Source organism: Narcine bancroftii, chromosome 5, assembly GCF_036971445.1.
Source record: "Narcine bancroftii isolate sNarBan1 chromosome 5, sNarBan1.hap1, whole genome shotgun sequence".
NCBI classification, from domain to species: domain Eukaryota; kingdom Metazoa; phylum Chordata; class Chondrichthyes; order Torpediniformes; family Narcinidae; genus Narcine; species Narcine bancroftii.
Window position 1 is genome coordinate 88,496,479 of NC_091473.1, and position 19,385 is coordinate 88,515,863.

The 19,385-nt window shown below is 43.6% G+C and overlaps 1 long non-coding RNA gene across 4 annotated transcripts in view; it reads right to left on the bottom strand.

The window, feature by feature from the left end:
- Window positions 1–19,385, bottom strand: part of LOC138763682 (uncharacterized) — a 130,941-nt gene that overhangs the window by 80,779 nt on the left and 30,777 nt on the right. For 2 of the 4 annotated variants that reach the window (XR_011357726.1, XR_011357723.1), the window contains exon 2: window positions 12,965–13,495. The exons of the other annotated variants lie outside the window; for them this stretch is intronic. This is a non-coding gene — a long non-coding RNA (uncharacterized lncRNA). Of the gene's footprint in view, window positions 1–12,964; window positions 13,496–19,385 lie in introns of those variants that run through there. 4 annotated transcript variants of the gene reach the window in all.

The window sequence follows — 19,385 nt, forward strand, 5'->3', positions numbered from 1 at the left end:
TACCCATCCTGTGGGCCACCAATGGTTTTGGCAATTTTTTTTCTTTTAATCAGGTAGAATCCTTAAGTGCCTTAGTTACTGTAAATGGTGTATTCTTCTCGTTGAGTCTTTCTTTCTCATTCGACACTTCAATGGGAGAAAAATGGTCAACCCTTCTTCAAGATCCTCTATCCATATGTTTGATATTATTTTATATTTGCTGTGCAAACTGTTGCAACTTAAACATCTGATTTTTGTATTTAGTACCAGAACACAGCCCACCATGAAAAAAATGACACATAAAGCCACTCTCCAGGAGCAGGAATATTTATTTTTTTAAATCAACAATAAATGTGCTTTTCATGTTCCTAACCCAAAATCTGGCAGACTGTTAATGCTTCATTTTTTTTAATAAAACAAAACTGAATGAATAAAGGTCATCTAACAAATTGCTAGTGGTCACATCACAACATTAGCTGCTCAGTCCTAACAAGTACAGCCTCAGGCATACTGCTCTTTTAAACAATAGTTAATTTTTTAAGAGATTACCTCATTTCATTGGATCTTAGACCAGTAGTTTGGTTGAAACATAAACACTCTTATGTCAGCCTGTCAAGACAGATCACTTTATAATTAGTGGAGAACAACAGCTCAAGGTTTCACATCAATTGACTTATGATTGCTGTGTTATTATATTTATTCAATGGTTCTGTGTTGACATATATAGCATGGTACATAGATATTTATGAATATGAATTAATGTATATGAGTTGTTCATGAAAGAATTTCATTTCATAGTCATTTCAATGTAGTAAATATTAGCATTCCAGTCTAAAGTGAACTTAATAAGAAAACTTGCAAGTGGTGGCCAATTATAAAAATTAAAAACTAATTTTAAACTGTAAAACAATATTTGTATGTGGGAAATGTTAATATGATGCAAATAAACTATTTGGCTACACAAAAATAGAATAAAGTTCTGAGTTCACACTCTGTTGTTTTGTGTTAAGTAATTTAATCTCAATCAATGTTGCACCACAATTGACCTTTAGTGCCATAGACTATAGGCAAAAAAACCTGCTGGCCATCCTATTCTCTATCTAACAGGATGAACAGAATGTGCATATTCAAGGGAAGAATCAAGCTCAGCCAGGGTCAGCGCCAGAACAAGTCTTAATGGGGGGTATTAGGGTAACCATGGGGGGGCACAATCTGACACTCGAGACTGGGGGTGGGGGAGGCAGAAAGGGGGCACTTACGATGTTAAATGCAGTGCCCCAGGGTTCATAGGCCATCCACGGCCATGTATCTTATTACATGCATGTGCTAGTGCTGGCTGGCACATGTGCCATGGTTTGGAGCACTGGGGCCACCAGTGTCACTTCCCCCTCCCTCTTGCGCACAAGAAGAAGCGTGGTTGGGCCTGGCCTACAGACTCCGGGAAGCCGCATTTAAAATGGTAAGTGCCCCCTTTCTGTACCTACCCCCTCAAATGAACATCTGACTTGAGGTAGTGCTGGACAGGGGACAGATTACTCAAAAGCCAGACTGTCTGGCCTAAAACAAGATGCCTGACCACCATAGCATGGGTGAGGGGGTCACAATACCTTGTTTGGGGAGGGGAATGCCCACGAATACCCCCCTTGACGCCATCACGGAGCTCAGCTGCTGTAATTTCTTAACATTATCTGTTAAAACTTTATGAAAAAATGGCACTTGAAAAGCATGAAACTGTAAAGAAATAGCACAAGTATTACTCAGAAACCTCAGAAGTGAGGAAATGCATTCTTAAGTTGGTTCTTATTACTGTTTTCTTTTATATTCCATTGCTTAATGACCTCAGAGCTGTTGTGCATTCTTGAGTGTTTGAGGAAGTAAAGTTTAGGGAAGTAAGTTTAGGAAAATAAGTATAAAATCACACTGGGGCCCAGTGCTTGGGCATGACCAGGAGCCTGAACCCTTGATATGTTCACCCCCCCCCCCCCCACTTTCAAATTCACTGAGCAGCACCTTAGTGCTGTGACGGAGTGGTCCTGGGCCACGAAAGCGATACTGAAGTTCGATGGGTATGGTTTGAGTTTCAACGTACAGACCACATTCAGGTGCACGAAACTCTCAATACTACTACTATTAAACAGCCATTTTATTACCTTCTTGTTGACAGCATTGTCCATCATCAAGCACCACCAATGGTTTTGGCGAGTAATGGCCAGTGGGTGCCCTTCAGAACGTGGGGTGCGGCAAGTGCATGGGTTTGAATGCGTGCATGTTGACCATGTCGTCCAATCGGCAAGTCGGGTGTTTTGGGGTGGTCGGGGATCCGCTGGCCCATGATGGCAGAGCCCAGGAGACGCACATGGCATTGGCATGGTCAGGCAACTCGAACAGAAGTGATGTTGGAATTGAGGTCATCAGTGCAGGAGAAAGTGATATCATCGGTGTGGGCAGAAGGTGGACGATGAAAGATAGCAGCACCTGTGGTGACCACAAGGCAGCGGCGTGGTTGGACTGCTGGGCCGGAAGTGACGTCGTCAGTGTGGGCGGAAGTGGCAGATAGAGTAATGGCGCTGGCCGGCATTCATACATGAGGGCATGCAGAGAGTCGGAAGGTGCTCCTGGTTGGTCGTGGAGGGCCAAAGTGCTCCTGGTGGGTTTGGAGAGGCACACTTTCATGAAGCGGCTTTTCTTGCTGCGTCGGGAGCAATGCGAGATCCTCGCAGAGAAGCTCTTTTTGTCCGACCCACACCGGGACCCATAGTACATACAGCAGCACACTGCGTCAGCGGGAGTGATTGGGACCCCTCAGCAACTGCTGTCTTCGGCGTTGGCCAGGTCGGAGGTTGGGGGGAGGGAAGCATCAAAGGCCTCTACATGGTGAGTTGCAGCTTCCATGATCCTTGTAAGGGAGGCCTCCAACAGTCTCTGTCAACTTGCCCTCAACTGCAAACCTCACACGTAGGCATCTCGGATGAGTCGCTCCACCTCCTCAGCAGTCACCCCAGCTTCAATCATGCATGGGCATGCGAGTTCTCGCAGTGCCCCCAGGTAAGCATCAGCCATCTCACCTGGCTGCTGTACCCTGATGCTGAACAGGTACCGGACGTAGAGCATGTTCATCATGGGCCAGTACATGCCTTCCAGGATGACAATCGCTGGTTCAAATTCCATGCAGTCTTGAATAGCCTGGAAAGCGCACAAACCTAGCTTGGTACAAAGAACCATGAGTCTCTACTGGTTAGTGTTGATGACCTCAGCCTGTGTGTGGATGATCGCCTTATCGCTTCCAAATCTTAAAGTATGCTGGTGCATCCGGGTGTTGAGGGTCGACATCCAGCCTCTCGATGGTGAGGAACTTCTCCATTGTCCTTTTAAGTTGAAGCTAATTAAATTGTGAGCATTGCTGTGCGAAAGATTCTGACGTAAAGTCCATAGACTGTACAATAGGCTTTAATTAGCTTAAACTTGAACACCAATCTTAGTATCTCTGCTGGCTCCATGTGTGTCTGACTGTCTTTATACGGGCCAGTGATTGACAGCCAGGTGGTGGGGCCAGCCTCCCAGGTTACCTACCTGCAGGTACAATGGTTTCCCCCTGCAGATGGCTGGTAGGAGTGCAGCCAGAGTTGTGATTTTATCACATTACATGACTGAAGTACTTAAGGATTTTTTCACTGGTTATTCATCAGCAAATATAATTCCTCTTCAGTTCAAAATATTATAACATTTCTTTGGCTTGGCTTCGCGGATGAAGATTTATGGAGGGGTATGTCCACGTCTGCTGCAGGCTCGTTGGTGACTGACAAGTCTGATGTGGGACAGGCAGGCACAGTTGCAGCGGTTACAAGGGAAAATTGGTTGGTTGGGGTTGGGTGTTGGGTTTTTCCTCCTTTGTCTTTTGTCAGTGAGGTGGGCTCTGTGGTCTTCTTCAAAGGAGGTTGCTGCCCGCCGAACTGTGAGGCGCCAAGATGCACGGTTGGAGGCGAGATCAGCCCACTGGCGGTGGTCAATGTGGCAGGCACCAAGAGATTTCTTTAAGCAGTCCTTGTACCTCTTCTTTGGTGCACCTCTGTCTCGGTGGACAGTGGACAGCTCGCCATAGAACACGATCTTGGGAAGGTGATGGTCCTCCATTCTGGAGACGTGACCCACCCAGCGCAGGTGGGTCTTCAGCAACGTGGATTCAATGCTTGCAGACTCTGCCAGTTCAAGTACTTCGATGTTGGTGATGAAGTCACTCCAATGAATGTTGAGGATGGAGTGGAGACAGCGCTGATGGAAACGTTCTAGGAGCCATAGATGATGCCGGTAGTGGACCCATGATTCGGAGCCGAACAGGAGTGTGGGTATGACAACAGCTCTGTACACACTGATCTTTGTGTGTTTCTTCAGGTGGTTGTTTTTCCAGACTCTTTTGTGTAGTCTTCCAAAGGTGTTATTTGCCTTGGCGAGTCTGTTGTCTATCTCGTTGTCGATCCTTGCATCAGATGAAATGGTGCAGCCAAGGTAGGTAAACTGGTTAACCGTTTTGAGTTCTGTGTGCCCGATGGAGATGTGGGGGGGGGGGGGGGGGGGCTGGTAGTCATGGTGGGGAGCTGGCTGATGGAGGATCTCAGTTTTCTTCAGGCTGACTTCCAGGCCAAACATTTTGGCAGTTTCCGCAAAACAGGACGTCATGCGCTGGAGAGCTGGCTCTGAATGGGCAACTAAAGCGGCATCGTCTGCAAAGAGTAGTTCACGGACAAGTTGCTCTTGTGCCTTGGTGTGAGCTTTCAGGCTCTCATCGGCAAAGACTCAGAAACCTTGTCAGGAATCCTTGGCAAGTGCGATGACAACGGGCGTCTCCTGTTGGAGATCTGCGCAGAACAGTGGCTTGTCATTACTAACACCCTTTTCCAGCAGAGAGACAGCCTGCAGACTACCTGGATGCATCCCCAATCCAAACACTGTCACCTCCTGGACTACGTTCTGGTGCGAGGAAGAGACAAACAAGATGTGCTCCACACCAAAGTCATGCCCAACGTGGAATGGCACACTGACCACTGGCTTGTTCGCTGCAAGCTCAACCTTCACTTCAAGCCAAAGTTCAAGAACAGTGGAGCCCCCAGAAAGAAGTTCAATGTTGGAAACTTGCAGTCAGACAAAGTAAGATGAAACTTCCAGGCAAACCTCCAAGCAAAGTTCGAGGATGCAAACTGCCTCATGGACACATCTCCTGAAACCCTCTAGGATCAGCTGAAAATGGCCTTACTGCAATCCACTGAAGAGGTACTGGGCTTCTCCTCCAGGAAAAACAAGGACTGGTTTGACGAAAACAACCAGGAAATCCAGATGCTGCTGGCAAAGAAGCGATCTGCCCACCAGGCTCACCTTGCAAAGCCTTCTTGGCCAGAGAAAAAATGAGCCTTCTGTCTCGCATGCAGCCATCTTCAGCGCAAACTCCGGGAGATCTAAACGAACCCAGCTTAGCACCGACATTGGCGACTTCAGAGGTTTCTATGAGATGCTAAAGGCTGTGTACGGCCCCTCACCTCAAGTCCAAAGCCCTCTGCGCAGCTCAGATGGCAAAGTCCTCCTCAGCGACAAGATCTCCATCCTCAATCGATGGTCAGAACACTTCCAATCTCTTTTCAGTGCCAACCGCTCAGTCCAAGAATCCGCCCTGATCCAGCTCCCTCAACAGTCTAGAGCTGGATGAGGTCCTTACCCAGGAAGAGACATATAAGGCAATTGAACAACTGAAAAGTGGCAAAGCAGCAGGTATGGATGGAATCCCCCCAGAGGTCTGGAAGGCTGGCAGCAAAACTCTGCATACCAAACTGCATGAATTTTTCATGCTCTGCTGGGACCAAGGAAAGCTGCCTCAGGACCTTTGTGATGCCATCATCATCACCCTGTACAAAAACAAAATTATAACATACAGTATATAAATTCCACACAATTTATAGAAGTTGAAGAGTCTTTGCCAACTATTCCATTTTCAGGTACACAAAATATTTACAGCACAGAAACAAGATCACTATAAAAACCTGACATAAATTGGTTTCATTGTACTCACAATCTATAGCATATACGAGCCTTTTCAACAAATTTTTAAAATATTTTATTTATAGTTTTCCAGATTTGAACTCAACAGTTTGCAACTTTGTCCTCAACAGTATTTACAAATTTGTGTCGATTACAACTTATCCTTATCCAAACCATGCAAATTTTCTACTAAGTCCAAACCTAACACCCCTTCCCCTTTCTGCCTCCCCCACCCCACCCCCTCAACATCAAACACTTAACACATAAACAACAAAAAAATCAACATTTAAGACTTTAAAACATTCACAACATGGGAAAAACTCATATCGGGGAGTTATGGGTCTGGCCTAGCCCAGCGGCCAGAGATCGGGGCAATTTTCCTTTTTTCCCTGACTTTTCCTAGCTGGATTGAGGCAGGACACCTCACCCCCCAGCCCCCCACCCCCCACCCACCATCAACAGAATTGGGGAGAGACTGGAGCAAACCAGGCCCCGAGGCAAAGTTGTCACTTTCACAACCATGCTTCTATATGTTTCAGGTACGACTGCTAATTTTTTCGGAAAGTGCCATACCTTCCTTTCAAGTTATAGACAATTTCTCCAGGGGTACATAGCCTTGCATCTCCTTGCTCCATTTGCAACACCCAGGCAAGAGTCAGACTTCCAGGTAACCGCTATGCACCTCCTGGCCACTGCCAATGCAATCATTACAAATTGAATTTGGAATTTGTACAGCTTCATTGTAAGTTTTATGTCCATTAAGTTGACCAACAGGAACAACTCAAGATCCTGTGGGAAGTCTGTACCTATAATTTTCCTTAGGACTTCACCTAACTCTGCCCAGAAAGGCCTCACCTTGGTATATGTCCAGGTCGCGTGAAGAAAGGTTGCTGGCTCAATGCCACATCTAAAACACTGGTCCGACAGTTCTGCCTTAGGCCTGTTAATCTTTTGCAGCATCAGGTACAGCTCCTGCAAAAAATTATACTAACACAAGTTGGACCAGCAGCGTTCATTAATCTTTATTCTTAGGTCCAACTCCCACCTCTGTCTCAATTTAAGAAGATCTAATTTGGGACTTTCCGCTTGCAACAGGAAATACATTGCTGAAATAAATTTCCATCTGATCTCCCTTTGAATCATGGTCTCTACGTCAATGCACTTTGGTAGGGCCATAGTTGGACCTAATTTGTCCTGTAGAAAACATCTTATCTGAAGGTAGCAGTGGAATGTCTTATTTGACAAATCGTATTTCTGCCTAAGCTGTTCAAATGACATAAATTATCCCTGCTCATTTTATCGGATGCAAGGATCAACAAAGAGATAGACAACAGACTCGCCAAGGCAAATAGCACCTTTGGAAGACTACACAAAAGAGTCTGGAAAAACAACCAACTGAAAAAGCTCACAAAGATTAGCGTATACAGAGCCGTTGCCATACCCACACTCCTGTTCAGCTCCGAATCATGGGTCCTCTACCGGCATCACCTACGGCTCCTAGAACGCTTCCCCAGCGTCTCCGCTCCATCCTCAACATTCATTGGAGCGACTTCATCACCAACATCGAAATACTCGAGATGGCAGATGCCGACAGGATCGAATCCACGCTGTTGAAGATCCAACTGCGCTGGGTAGGTCATGTCTCCAGAATGGAGGACCATCGCCTTCTCAAGATCATGCTATATGGTGAGCTCTCCACTGGCCACCGTGACAGAGGTGCACCAAAGAAGAGGTACAAGGACTGCCTAAAGAAATCTCTTGGTGCCTGCCACATTGACCACCGCCAGTGGGCTGATATCACCTCAAACCGTGCATCTTGGCGCCTCACAGTTCGGCGGGCAGCAACCTCCTTTGAAGACCGCAGAGCCCACCTCACTGACAAAAGACAAAGGAGGAAAAACCCAACACCCAACCCCAACCAACCAATTTTCCCTTGAAACCTCTGCAACCGTGTCTGCCTGTCCCGCCTCGGACTTGTCAGCCACAAACGAGCTTGCAGCTGATGTGGACATTACCCCTCCATAAATCTTCGTCCGCGAAGCCAAGCCAAAGAAAAAGAATTATCCCTGCTCGTAATAGTCCTCTATGCACTTGATGCCATTCCTATGCCAGGTGTCTAGGATTTTGTTACCTACCATCAAAGGTATTAACCGGTTTGGAGTCAGGGGCATTTTTGGGGGTCAACCCCTGTTTTATTCCTAAATATCGATTAACATCACTCCAAATACGAATAATTTGCTTTAATATAGGGCTGCCACTTTTTCAAGATAGCAATTTTGGCATCCCATTTGTAACAAAAGTCCTCTGCTACCCTCACACCCACCAAGTGCAGTCCAATTTGTACCCAGGATGGTACCTCTCCTCCCTGGCTACCTTTCCATTCCATAAAAATGTTCTTAGTTATGAAAGCAGGGTTTGGAAAAAAAAACCTGGGCAATGCCACAGGCAAGGTCTGAAAAAGATACTGGAGTCTTGGCAGCACATTCATTTTCACATAGTTGACTCTGCCCACCAGTGTTATGGGCAGCAACATCCATCTGTTTATGTCAGCAGGAGGGTATAATTTAATTTGTACAAATTATTTAGATCATTTTCTATTTTGACTACTCGGTACTACATTTTGCAGCCACTTTAGGTAACTTTATTTTGGCATTAGCTATAAATCCCTCTCGTAAGTGACATGATCTCACTCTTGTCCCAATTAATTTTGTACCCGGAGCCTCCCCATAGTCCTCCAGAGTAGAGGACAGTTTGAGCAATGAGTTTACTGGGTCTGTCAATTATACCAGCACATCATCAGCAAATAAACTGATCTTATGTTCTTCCTGGTCTACTTGAAACCCCTTAATGTCTGGAAAAACAACCAACTGAAAAACCTCACAAAGATTAGCATATAGAGAGCCGTTGCCATACCCACACTCCTGTTCAGCTCCGAATCATGGGTCCTCTACTGGCATCACCTACGGCTCCTAGAACGCTTCCACCAGCGTTGTCTCCGCTCCATCCTCAACATTCATTGGAGCACATCATCAGCAAATAAACTGATCTTATGTTCTTCCTGGTCTACTTGAAACCCCTTAATGTCTGGATCCTGGTGAATGGCCTCAGCTAATGGTTCCATAGCAGTACAAATAGAGCTGGTGATAGTGGGCATCCCGTCTGCTTGATCTTGTGAATGGGAAGGCTGAAGAAATATGCCCGTTGGTCACAACTTTTGCCTTGGGCACATGATATAGCACCCTTAGTCAATTAATAAAAGTTGGCCCTAATCCTATTTTCTCCAGAATGTTAAATAAAAAATCCCACTCTAATCTATTAAATGCCTTTTTTTCATCAGGAGCCACTGCGAAACCCCTCTCATTTCTGGTTTACGTCAGATGCATTATACTTAGTAGTCTGCCCACATTGTCCACCGCCTGGCTTTTTTGTACAAAGCCCACTTGATCTTTATTGATTAGTTTTTACAAATGTTTTGACAATCTATTTTCCAGGGCTTTGGCTATTATCTTATATTCCATATTTAATAGCGAAATAAGTCTATAAGAGGATGGCTTTAATGGGTCCTTATATTTTTTTTCAAAATCGTTGTAGTGATTGCTGTCAACAAAGACTCCGGGAATCTGAGTCTCCATCACCTGATCTATCATCTCCATATAAAGAAGTATCAACAGATCTTTGAATTCCTTGTAGAATTCAGGTGGAAACCCATCCTCCCCCAGAGACTTGTTAGTTTGCAGCAAATTCAATGTGTTCACTATTTCTTCTTCCACGAATGGACAATCCAAACCTTCCTGCTCTTCCATTTCCAAGTTTGGCACTCTATCTTAGACAGGAATTCACTAATTTTAACCGACCTCCCTTCCAATTCTGATTTGTACAAACTTACATAAAATTTTCAGGTCTCATTAATTTCCTTTGGTTGGTAAAAGATCCTGCCATCCCCCTTTTGTATCAGATTGATCGTTTTTGAGACCTGCTCTGTTCTCAACTGCCATGCCAAGACCTTATGGGCTCTTCCCCCCAATTCATAGTACTTTTGCTTTGACCGTAATATGGCATTTTCAATGCTATATGTTTGAAGCACATTTTACTTCATCTTCTTATTTTTTAAAACCCTATTTTGATCTTCTGAGCTAATTTTTTAAAATCTTTTTCTAGACGAGCAATTTCTTGTTCCAATTCACCCACCTTCCTCTCATATTCTTTCTTTACTGTTTTAGTATATCCAATTATTTGACCCTTCAAACACACTTTGAGGGTGCCCCTTAAAAGGCATTTATCTGGAGTGGAGGTACAGTTGGCCTCACAAAACACATCTATCTGCATTCTTATAAAACTACAAAACTCTGGTTTCTTTAACAGCAGTGCATTAAGACGCCACCTATATACCGTCTCTTGCTTATCCAGCATCTCAATCTTGACTACTAAAGGGGAATGATCCAAGAGAAATCTCGCCGTGTATTTAGCCCATGATCCTATCCTCTATATGGGCTGAAGCCATGAAAAAATCTATTCTAGAGTAGGAATCATGTTGCCTTGAGTAGGAGGAATAATCCCTCTCCCTCGGATGCTTCTGTCTCCACATATCTAACAGATTCAGCGCCTTCGTACTGCCCATAGTGGTGTACTATTCTTTTTATTAACTTGTCCTAAACAAGGTCCAGACAAAAATTAAAGTCTCCCTCAATTATAATATTCTCTTTTGCTTCTGCCAATCTCAGGAAAATATCCTGCATAAATTTTTCATTGTTCATATTAGGGGCATACAGATTCATGAGGGTCCAGGAATCTGAGTATATTTGACAGTGCACCATTATAAATCTACCTGTTTTATTTGTCATCACATCCTGCATTCTCACTGAAACACTTTTCCAATCAAAATTGCTAACCCACCACCCCCCCCTTGTTTTTGAATCAAACAAGGAGCCTAATACCTGGCCCACCCATCCTCTTTTTAACTTTCAGTGTTCTAGTTCCGTGAAGTGAGTTTCCTGGAGGAAAGACAGGTCCACCCCCATTTTCTTAAAGTGTGCCAAGACTCTTTTTCTCTTAATCATTCCGTTCAGACTGTTAACATTGAAACTTGCAAACCTTATACTTTTAGCCATTGCCCCAGGTGCTATCATAGTAATATTTCCTTTATACCTCATCACCCTGAGATCCCTCCCCATCCAATCTCTCACCATCAGCCATTTTCCCCCAACCGCTTGAACCACGTGAGACCCTGAGGGATGAAGGCAACAACTAAAATAACTAACCATGCTAAAATAAGAAAGGGAAACACAAAGGGTAACATTTTTTCACTAATAGGGAACAAGGACAACAAGGACAAAGGTAAAAACTAAAGTGGCTAGCCAAAGAAAAATAGAGACACATACACCATTTACAGTAATGCTTTTGCTTAGTCCCCTTCTACCCTCCCATTGTAACCCTTGCCCCATATTATACCCATTCCCCCCCCCCTTGCTCAGTGACTACTTCCATTAGGTTTCCACCATCCCCCTTCCTACAACAGGTTGTACAGTTCGCACCCATCTTCTCCTCTCTCTATCTCCCACACTCCCAGAGAATTACAATTGTGACATTAACTTTCGTTTACAATAACTTCAGTTTCTGTATCCCCTTTTTCTCTCTTTTTTTTATCACCAGGGTACATTACACTCTGTAGGTTTTCCCCTTTATCATTTCATATGTTTACTTTTCTTTCCTCCATTTTCATAAGTCTGATAACGATATGCAGTTGCGCCAAAATACCATTACTATTTACAGGAGATTCGTACATTGCCATAATTTATTCCCTATTTTTACTATTGCTGTTCTTTTTCCCCTCAAGGACCAGTAACTCCTTGGCAAATTGCCAAGCCTTTCCTAGCTCAGATAAAAACTTTCCGTCCCCCCGGCATTACTATTTTCAGGGTGGCCGGATACCTCAGCACGCATTCATAACCTATTTGCTTCACCAGCCTTTTGACTGGTTCAAACTCTTTCCTTGATTTCAAAAGTGCTGATCTCATATCAGGGTAAAAAAGGACTTTGCCCCCTCAATCTCCATTGGGCTCCCCCTCCTTTTCATGCTGATTGCTGCAGCTCTTAACTCAGCAACTTTACCAAGATTGAGCAGGGTCTCTGCCCGGGTTATAGAAGGGGACATTAGTGAGCCCTCTCTATTTTGATCTTTTTTGCCCAGCACGTCTCTACCCAACATTTCAGAGATCCAGCCCTGGAAAAAATCTACTGGGTTTCCAACCTCAATGCCCTCCTTTAATCCCACTATCTTTATATTGTTTCTATGGCTAAAGTTCTCCAGGGTATCTAGCTTGAACCAGATACGCTCCCTCTCCCTCATCAGGACATCCATTTTCTTCTCCATTTTATGTCTTTTATCTGCCCTCAGTCTCATTCATTCTCCACATGAGACCAGAGAGGGCATCTTGCACTTTTTCTCATTTTTCTCCAAGTCTGGGCTCTTATTAACTGCTTTAAATAGTCTGTCTTCCATGACATCCTCCAGAGAGGGCTCCGAGCCACCCCCCCCCAACTGCCTGCTCTGTATCCCAAGTGAGTCTCTTCCATGCCTCCTGGCCTCACAGAGTTTCATCCTTTGCTTCAGCTCCATCGCTGCCACCATCCTCGCCCTCTTTGACCTCATCGTCATCTGACCCAATGCTGTGAACCTCTGGGCTTACCGTGCCCTGACTAGGCACTTCAGCCTCACAACCACCGCACTCACCATTTGTGGTTTGGAAGTCATTAAACTCTCCCGGCCTGGCGATCCCGCTCCTCCATTTTACGACCGCCGTACTCACTGCCCATGGTTTGAGAGTCACAAACAACATGAACACCCCCGGCCTGGCAATACCGCTCCTCCACCTCACTGTCTGCAGCTTGAGAGTTGCGCCCTCCCCAGTACTTTTGCCGATCCAAGGACAATGTGTAGCGCATCGAATGACTCAAAAGACTGTTGACTCAAACCAAGGCTTTTAATAACAAAAGACTGGAGCCTAGTACATAGAGGTCGACCAGTCCAGACTGACCTGGCAGTAGGTATGTCTACGGCTCTCAGCCAATCACCATTATTATATGTAAATATATACATTGGTGATAGTATCCTGTACTTTCACACAATGTGAGGGAACGCTGCCTCATTGGCCGTGGGTCTCCTGTCGGGCAGGTTGCTCCAGCTGGGCGGTGACTTTGCTGGTGGGCCTTGAGGCGGCCCTGCCATTTTCATTGCCACGAGGCACTTCAACTTGCTCTGGGGATTTTGACGTCGACTCTTTGCCATTTCTGTTTGTTGATTTCATTTTCTTTGACATCGTTGCTGGTCCTGGTCCTTTTCCACACCACCTGAAAGTATTTTGACTATCCTTAAAATGTTTTGTTTTAGTTTATCTTCTTGTTGATCTGGGAGTTCTGGAGCCTTGCCTCTCCTCACTCTCCCCGCATCACCAGACCTCTCTCTGCCTTTTCAACTATTCCAGAGATTACAATCCTTTAGATGTTAAGGGAAACAAGGAATATTGAGATTAGTGCAGGAGTACAGTACTGAAGTAAAATATTGGCCACTATCTGGTGAATTACAAAGCAGGTACCAGGGCCTGAACGACCAGCTACTGTTTCTAATTCTCATCCTTTTCCCCTGCATATATTGATCATCCTAGAAATCTCTTCATTTTAATGTCCAAGATAACTAAAGCTGTCTTAAATACAGAAAACTTTTCTTGTTTATACAGAAGACCAAGTTAACAGCTGGAGATGTGCAAAGGAAATTCTAGTGACCCACTTAATTCATGGAATCATCCAAGTACTCATCCTTTGCAGCATATGAGAAATTGTACTTTTTCGCTGCAGTCCTAAATTTGTATTACTGGTCAAAGAGTATGTTTCCCTGAGCCACTGTCATTGTTTAACTTAAAGTAGTACTCCAGTGTCAATTTTGTGGCCTGATTAATTAAATCACAGAATCAAAGAAATGTATGGAAAGGAGGCCTTTCATTCCTCAATATTTTTTACTGGACAAAACAGAGCTTTTTCCACATCTGCTCTGTTTTTTTTTAGTTTTTCCATGCCTATCATCCTTGCAGTGAAGTCCAACCATTCACATCCTCCTGGTTGAAAACAAATGTCCTCAATCAGTCATATAGCTAACATGGGGATGTGATGCAGGATTAGAGAGTAAGAATGAAGATGGATCCACAATATGCATCAATAACTATGATTGTTCATGTAAGTTGGTGTTTTGTTTTTATAAAAAGCATAACATCCATGTGAGTTTGCTCTCCAAGTAATACACACTGACATACATCAGCAGTCATTTTCTGCACCTGACAAAACTACAGATTAACTGAGTTGAAGTCTGCACTGCAGACAATAATCTCTGCATTAGGGAGGATGAGAGTCAGGTCAATTGTTTAAATAACACTGGACATTGAAGATTTTGCTTCCTTTGGTGTAATTTATTGATTTTGGGCTGCTGGTCTTGAAAATTGCCTTAAGTATTTCCTCTTATGTACCATTTCTTAGATATAACCTATTTTATGTGATTTCCTGTCATATTTTAAGTCTACTTAAAGCATACAAAACCATGAAATGCAACATATAATTGAAAATTAATTTTCTGCATTTGCACTTGGACTTCTTCCCTGCTGATCTTCGTGCAGTCAGTGAAAGGTTTCACCAGGACATTGAAACCACGGAAAAGTGGTATCAGGGCAACTGGAATCCATCAATGCTGGCTGACTATTGTTGGACACTGACAAGAGAGGCATCAGATGCTGAGTACAAATGAAAATCAGCAGCAAAACATTTTTAAGTCAGTTTAACTAATGCAATGTGTCAGCATCATGCAATGAAACATGCTAAATTCAATTAAAGTTAATTTAATGTTTCCCCAATTTCTACATGATACAGCAAATATCAAAATATCTTTGTGTTCAGCTTGAAGTTGTCTTCCATATACCCTTTTTTTTTCAGGAAGCAAACCTTTAAAAAAAATTGTTGACCAGTATAATCTAGCAGGTAATTATACCCCTTTGGATAGGGAGCAATCTGGATCTGGACAGTATCAGGCCCACAAGGATATCGTCAGATGAGAGTATAGTATGTACAGAAACCCAGGCTAGAAAGAGGAGTTTCAAACTTGCTTTACAGACATTACACCTTTTGTGTCTGTGCAGAAATGAACTGAGACTGAGGAAGTACAGCCATCAGGATGACAAAAAATTTCATATTTTTATTGTCAAGAGTACAGATATGACAACACATGCAACCCTAAGATTCTTTTTTCTGTAGGCAAGGCAGAATTACAACTTATTGGTAGTGCAAATAAAATCTGTACACAGTGTATACATGTAAACAAATAAAGAATTATAAACAGATAATGAAGATAAACAAACTGACTGTGCAATACAGAAACAATAAAAAAATCAATAAAGTGCACAAGTAACAATCCTTAAATGAGTCCCTGATTAAGCTTGTTGTTGATAAGTCTGATGGTAGAGGGAAGCAGCTGTTCCTGAACCTGGTGGTATGAATCTTATGGCACCTTTTCCTCAGTCCTGATGCCAGCAGCGAGAACAGAGCATTTGATGGGTGGTGTGGATCCTTGATGATTGCTGCTGCTCTCCCATGGCAGTGTTCTCTGTAGATGTTCTCGATAGTGGGGAAGATTTTGCCTGTGATGACTTGCGCTGTGTCCACTACCTTTTGGAGGGCTTTACAGTCAGGGGTATTGGTGTCCCCATACCAGACCATGATGCAGCTGGTCAGCACACTTTCTACCACACATCTGTTGAAATATGCAAGGTTTCTATTGTTATAAAATACCTTGAAAAACTCCTGAGGAAGTATGCCATTATTGTGTTGGATCCAGGAAAGACCCTCCAAAATAGTGACTCTCAAGAACTTAAATTTGCTCACCATCTCCACTCTGATCCCTCAAAGATCATTGGATTGTATCCCTCTGGTTTTCCCTTCCTGCAGTCAACAATCAACTCCTTAGTTTTAGTGACATTGAGAGGGAGGTTGTTGTTGGTACACCACTCAGCCAAGTTTTCAATCTCCTTCCTGTAAGCTGACTCATCACCTCTGTTTAAACAACCCACTACTGTGATACCATCAGCAAATTTGTAGATGGTGTAAGTGTCATACTAAGCCACACCGTCATAGTGGTAAAGAGAATAGAGCAGGGTGGGGCTAAGAATGTAACCCTGTAGTGCTCCAGTACTGATGGAGATTGTGGAGGAGATGTTCTTACCAATCCTCACTGATTGTGGTCTGGAGGTGAGGAAATCCAGGATTCAATTACATAGTGGGGTGTGAGTCCAAGGTTTTGGAGTTTGCTGATCAGTTTTGAGGGATGATGATGTTGAATGCCGAACTGTAGTCGAGCATCCTGATGAAGACATCTTTTCTGTCAGGTGCCCCAGGGTATTATGTAGAGTCAGTGAGATGGCATCCGCCATAGACCTGTTGCTACGAAAGGCAAACTGGAACATATCGATGTCACCACTCAGGCAGAAGCTGATATGCTTCAACACTAGCCTTTCAAAACACTTCATCACTGTTGATGCAAGTGCCTCTGGTCAAGGCAGGTTACTACACTCTGCAAAAACTACAAAAGGATCACTTTCATATTATATTCCATTCTCTGAAGATCAAAGAGCTTTTCATTAGGTGAAAAGGGATCAAATCTAGTCACATTAAGAATTAATGTCAGGACGTCATTTGTTTCAGTAGGCAAGATGGGCCTATTATGTTCATCTTGTGTATCCATTCCATTGCAAGAAGGTTAACCTTTGATGTTTTTTTTATGTGTGTTCAAGTTAATTTATCATCTGATTACAAACCGACAAAACAACATTCCCCGGTCCTCTGTGTAAAACATTGCAAACACACAAACAGACATAACACATATACAGACAAATGATACATATGCACAGTATGTATATATATATATATATATATATATATATATGTATATGTATATATAAAAATATTAAAATAAATAAATATTGTTAAATAAATAGTAGAGTCACAGAGGGTTTGAACAAGCAGTTCATCAGTTGTTCAACAGTCTCACTGCCCGTGGAAGAAGCTAGTAGTTCTGGCTCTGATAGGCCTGTATCTCTTATCCGACAGGAGTAGCTGGAAGATGCTGCATGCAGGGTGGTAAGGGTCCTCAATGATTTTCCGTGCCCTCTTCAGTCAACAATCCCAGTAAATCACATCAATGGGGGGAGGCATCGTCTATGCCTCTCTTATGGTCCTGTGGATTGACCTCCAATCCATTTCTTGCAGCAACTTTACCACGCTGTGATGCAGCCGGTCAGGATGTTCTCAATATAGCTACTGCAGAAAGTTTACAGGATGGTGGCCAGTAGACTTGCCCACCTCATTCTTTTCAGTAAGTGCAGTTGCCGTTACGCATTCATGACAAGTGAGAAGAGATGTGTGTCCAGGATATATCACTTCTCACAGGGATTCCGAGGAACTTGGTACTCATTACACTCTCCACTACCAAGCTATTAATGACTAGTGGAGGGTGGTCATCGCTGGTCCTTCTGAAGTCCACAATCATCTCCTTTGTCTTGTCCATATTGTGGCTCAATTATTTTTACACCATTTCACAAGTTTTTCCATTTCTTCTCTTAATGTGTATGTTAGACCTGGTGATTTGTACTGAACGACATCTTTCTCTGCAATCCAAAGAATTCCTTTCTTTTTTTTTCTTTCCCTTTTAAACCTATAAAGTTATATTTTTTTCATTTTGTGCATTGTTTCTTTGAGGGGGTGGTTGGGTGGGAAAGAGGGGCTTTTTGGGGAGGAGTGAAAACAATAATGTATATAATTAATTTGGTTTATTTAATATCTGTATTATCATAGTTACTCATGAATGGAATTTTAAATAAAATATTCAACAAAAAAAAGATCCAGAATCTGGTTGAGTGGCGCCAGAAGTACAATCTTGCTCTCAACACCAGTAAACCCCAGGAGCTGACTGAAGGCTTTAGAAGGGGAACCCAAGGGACCACACATCTGCATTCATAGATAGGAGGGAAGTGGCAAGGGTTAGTAGTATCCATGTATAAAAGGACCTTCCAGAGCCCTATTTGCATGAAGGCATACCAATATCTCTACTTTCGAAGGTGTTTTAAGGAGTTTCAGCATGTCATCAAATACTCTTCCTAACTTCTACAGGTGTAATGTGGAAAATATACTGACTGGTTGCATCATGCCCTGGTTTATAGACTTGAATACAAAAGGTCTGCAGAAATTGGTGGACATAATATTCATCACAGGTACTGACTTCCTTGCTATTGAAAACACAGAGTGCCCTGCATAAAATTTGGGACAGACATTTTTTTTTCCTTTATTTACCCCTGTGCTCCACAGTTTTAAATTTGTAATCAAAAAATTCACTTGTTTAAAGGGCACATTCCAGATTTTATTCAGGAATTATAAATTTTGGTTTGACCATGCAGAAATTACAGCACTTTTTATACATAGTTCCCCCATTTCATGGAACCATAACGTTTGGGATATTTGACTTCACAGTTTGTGATTACTCAGGTAAGTTATTTTGTAATACTCTATTACAAAACGGTCAACCAGTTTACCTATCTCGGCTGCACCATTTCATCAGATGCAAGGATCGACAATGAGATAGACAACAGACTCGCCAAGGCAAATAGCGCCTTTGGAAGACTACACAAAAGAGTCTGGAAAAACAACCAACTGAAAAACCTCACAAAGATAAGCGAATACAGAGCCGTTGTCATACCCACACTCCTGTTCGGCTCCGAATCATGGGTCCTCTACCGGCACCACCTACGGCTCCTAGAACGCTTCCACCAGCGTTGTCTCCGCTCCATCCTCAACATCCATTGGAGCGCTCACACCCCTAACGTCGAGGTACTCGAGATGGCAGAGGTCGACAGCATCGAGTCCACGCTGCTGAAGATCCAGCTGCGCTGGATGGGTCACGTCTCCAGAATGGAGGACCATCGCCTTCCCAAGATCGTATTATATGGCGAGCTCTCCACTGGCCACCGTGACAGAGGTGCACCAAAGAAAAGGTACAAGGACTGCCTAAAGAAATCTCTTGGTGCCTGCCACATTGACCACCGCCAGTGGGCTGATAACGCCTCAAACCGTGCATCTTGGCGCCTCACAGTTTGGCGGGCAGCAGCCTCCTTTGAAGAAGACCGCAGAGCCCACCTCACTGACAAAAGGCAAAGGAGGAAAAACCCAACACCCAACCCCAACCAACCAATTTTCCCTTGCAACCGCTGCAATCGTGTCTGCCTGTCCCGCATCGGACTGGTCAGCCACAAACGAGCCTGCAGCTGACGTGGACTTTTTTTACCCCCTCCATAAATCTT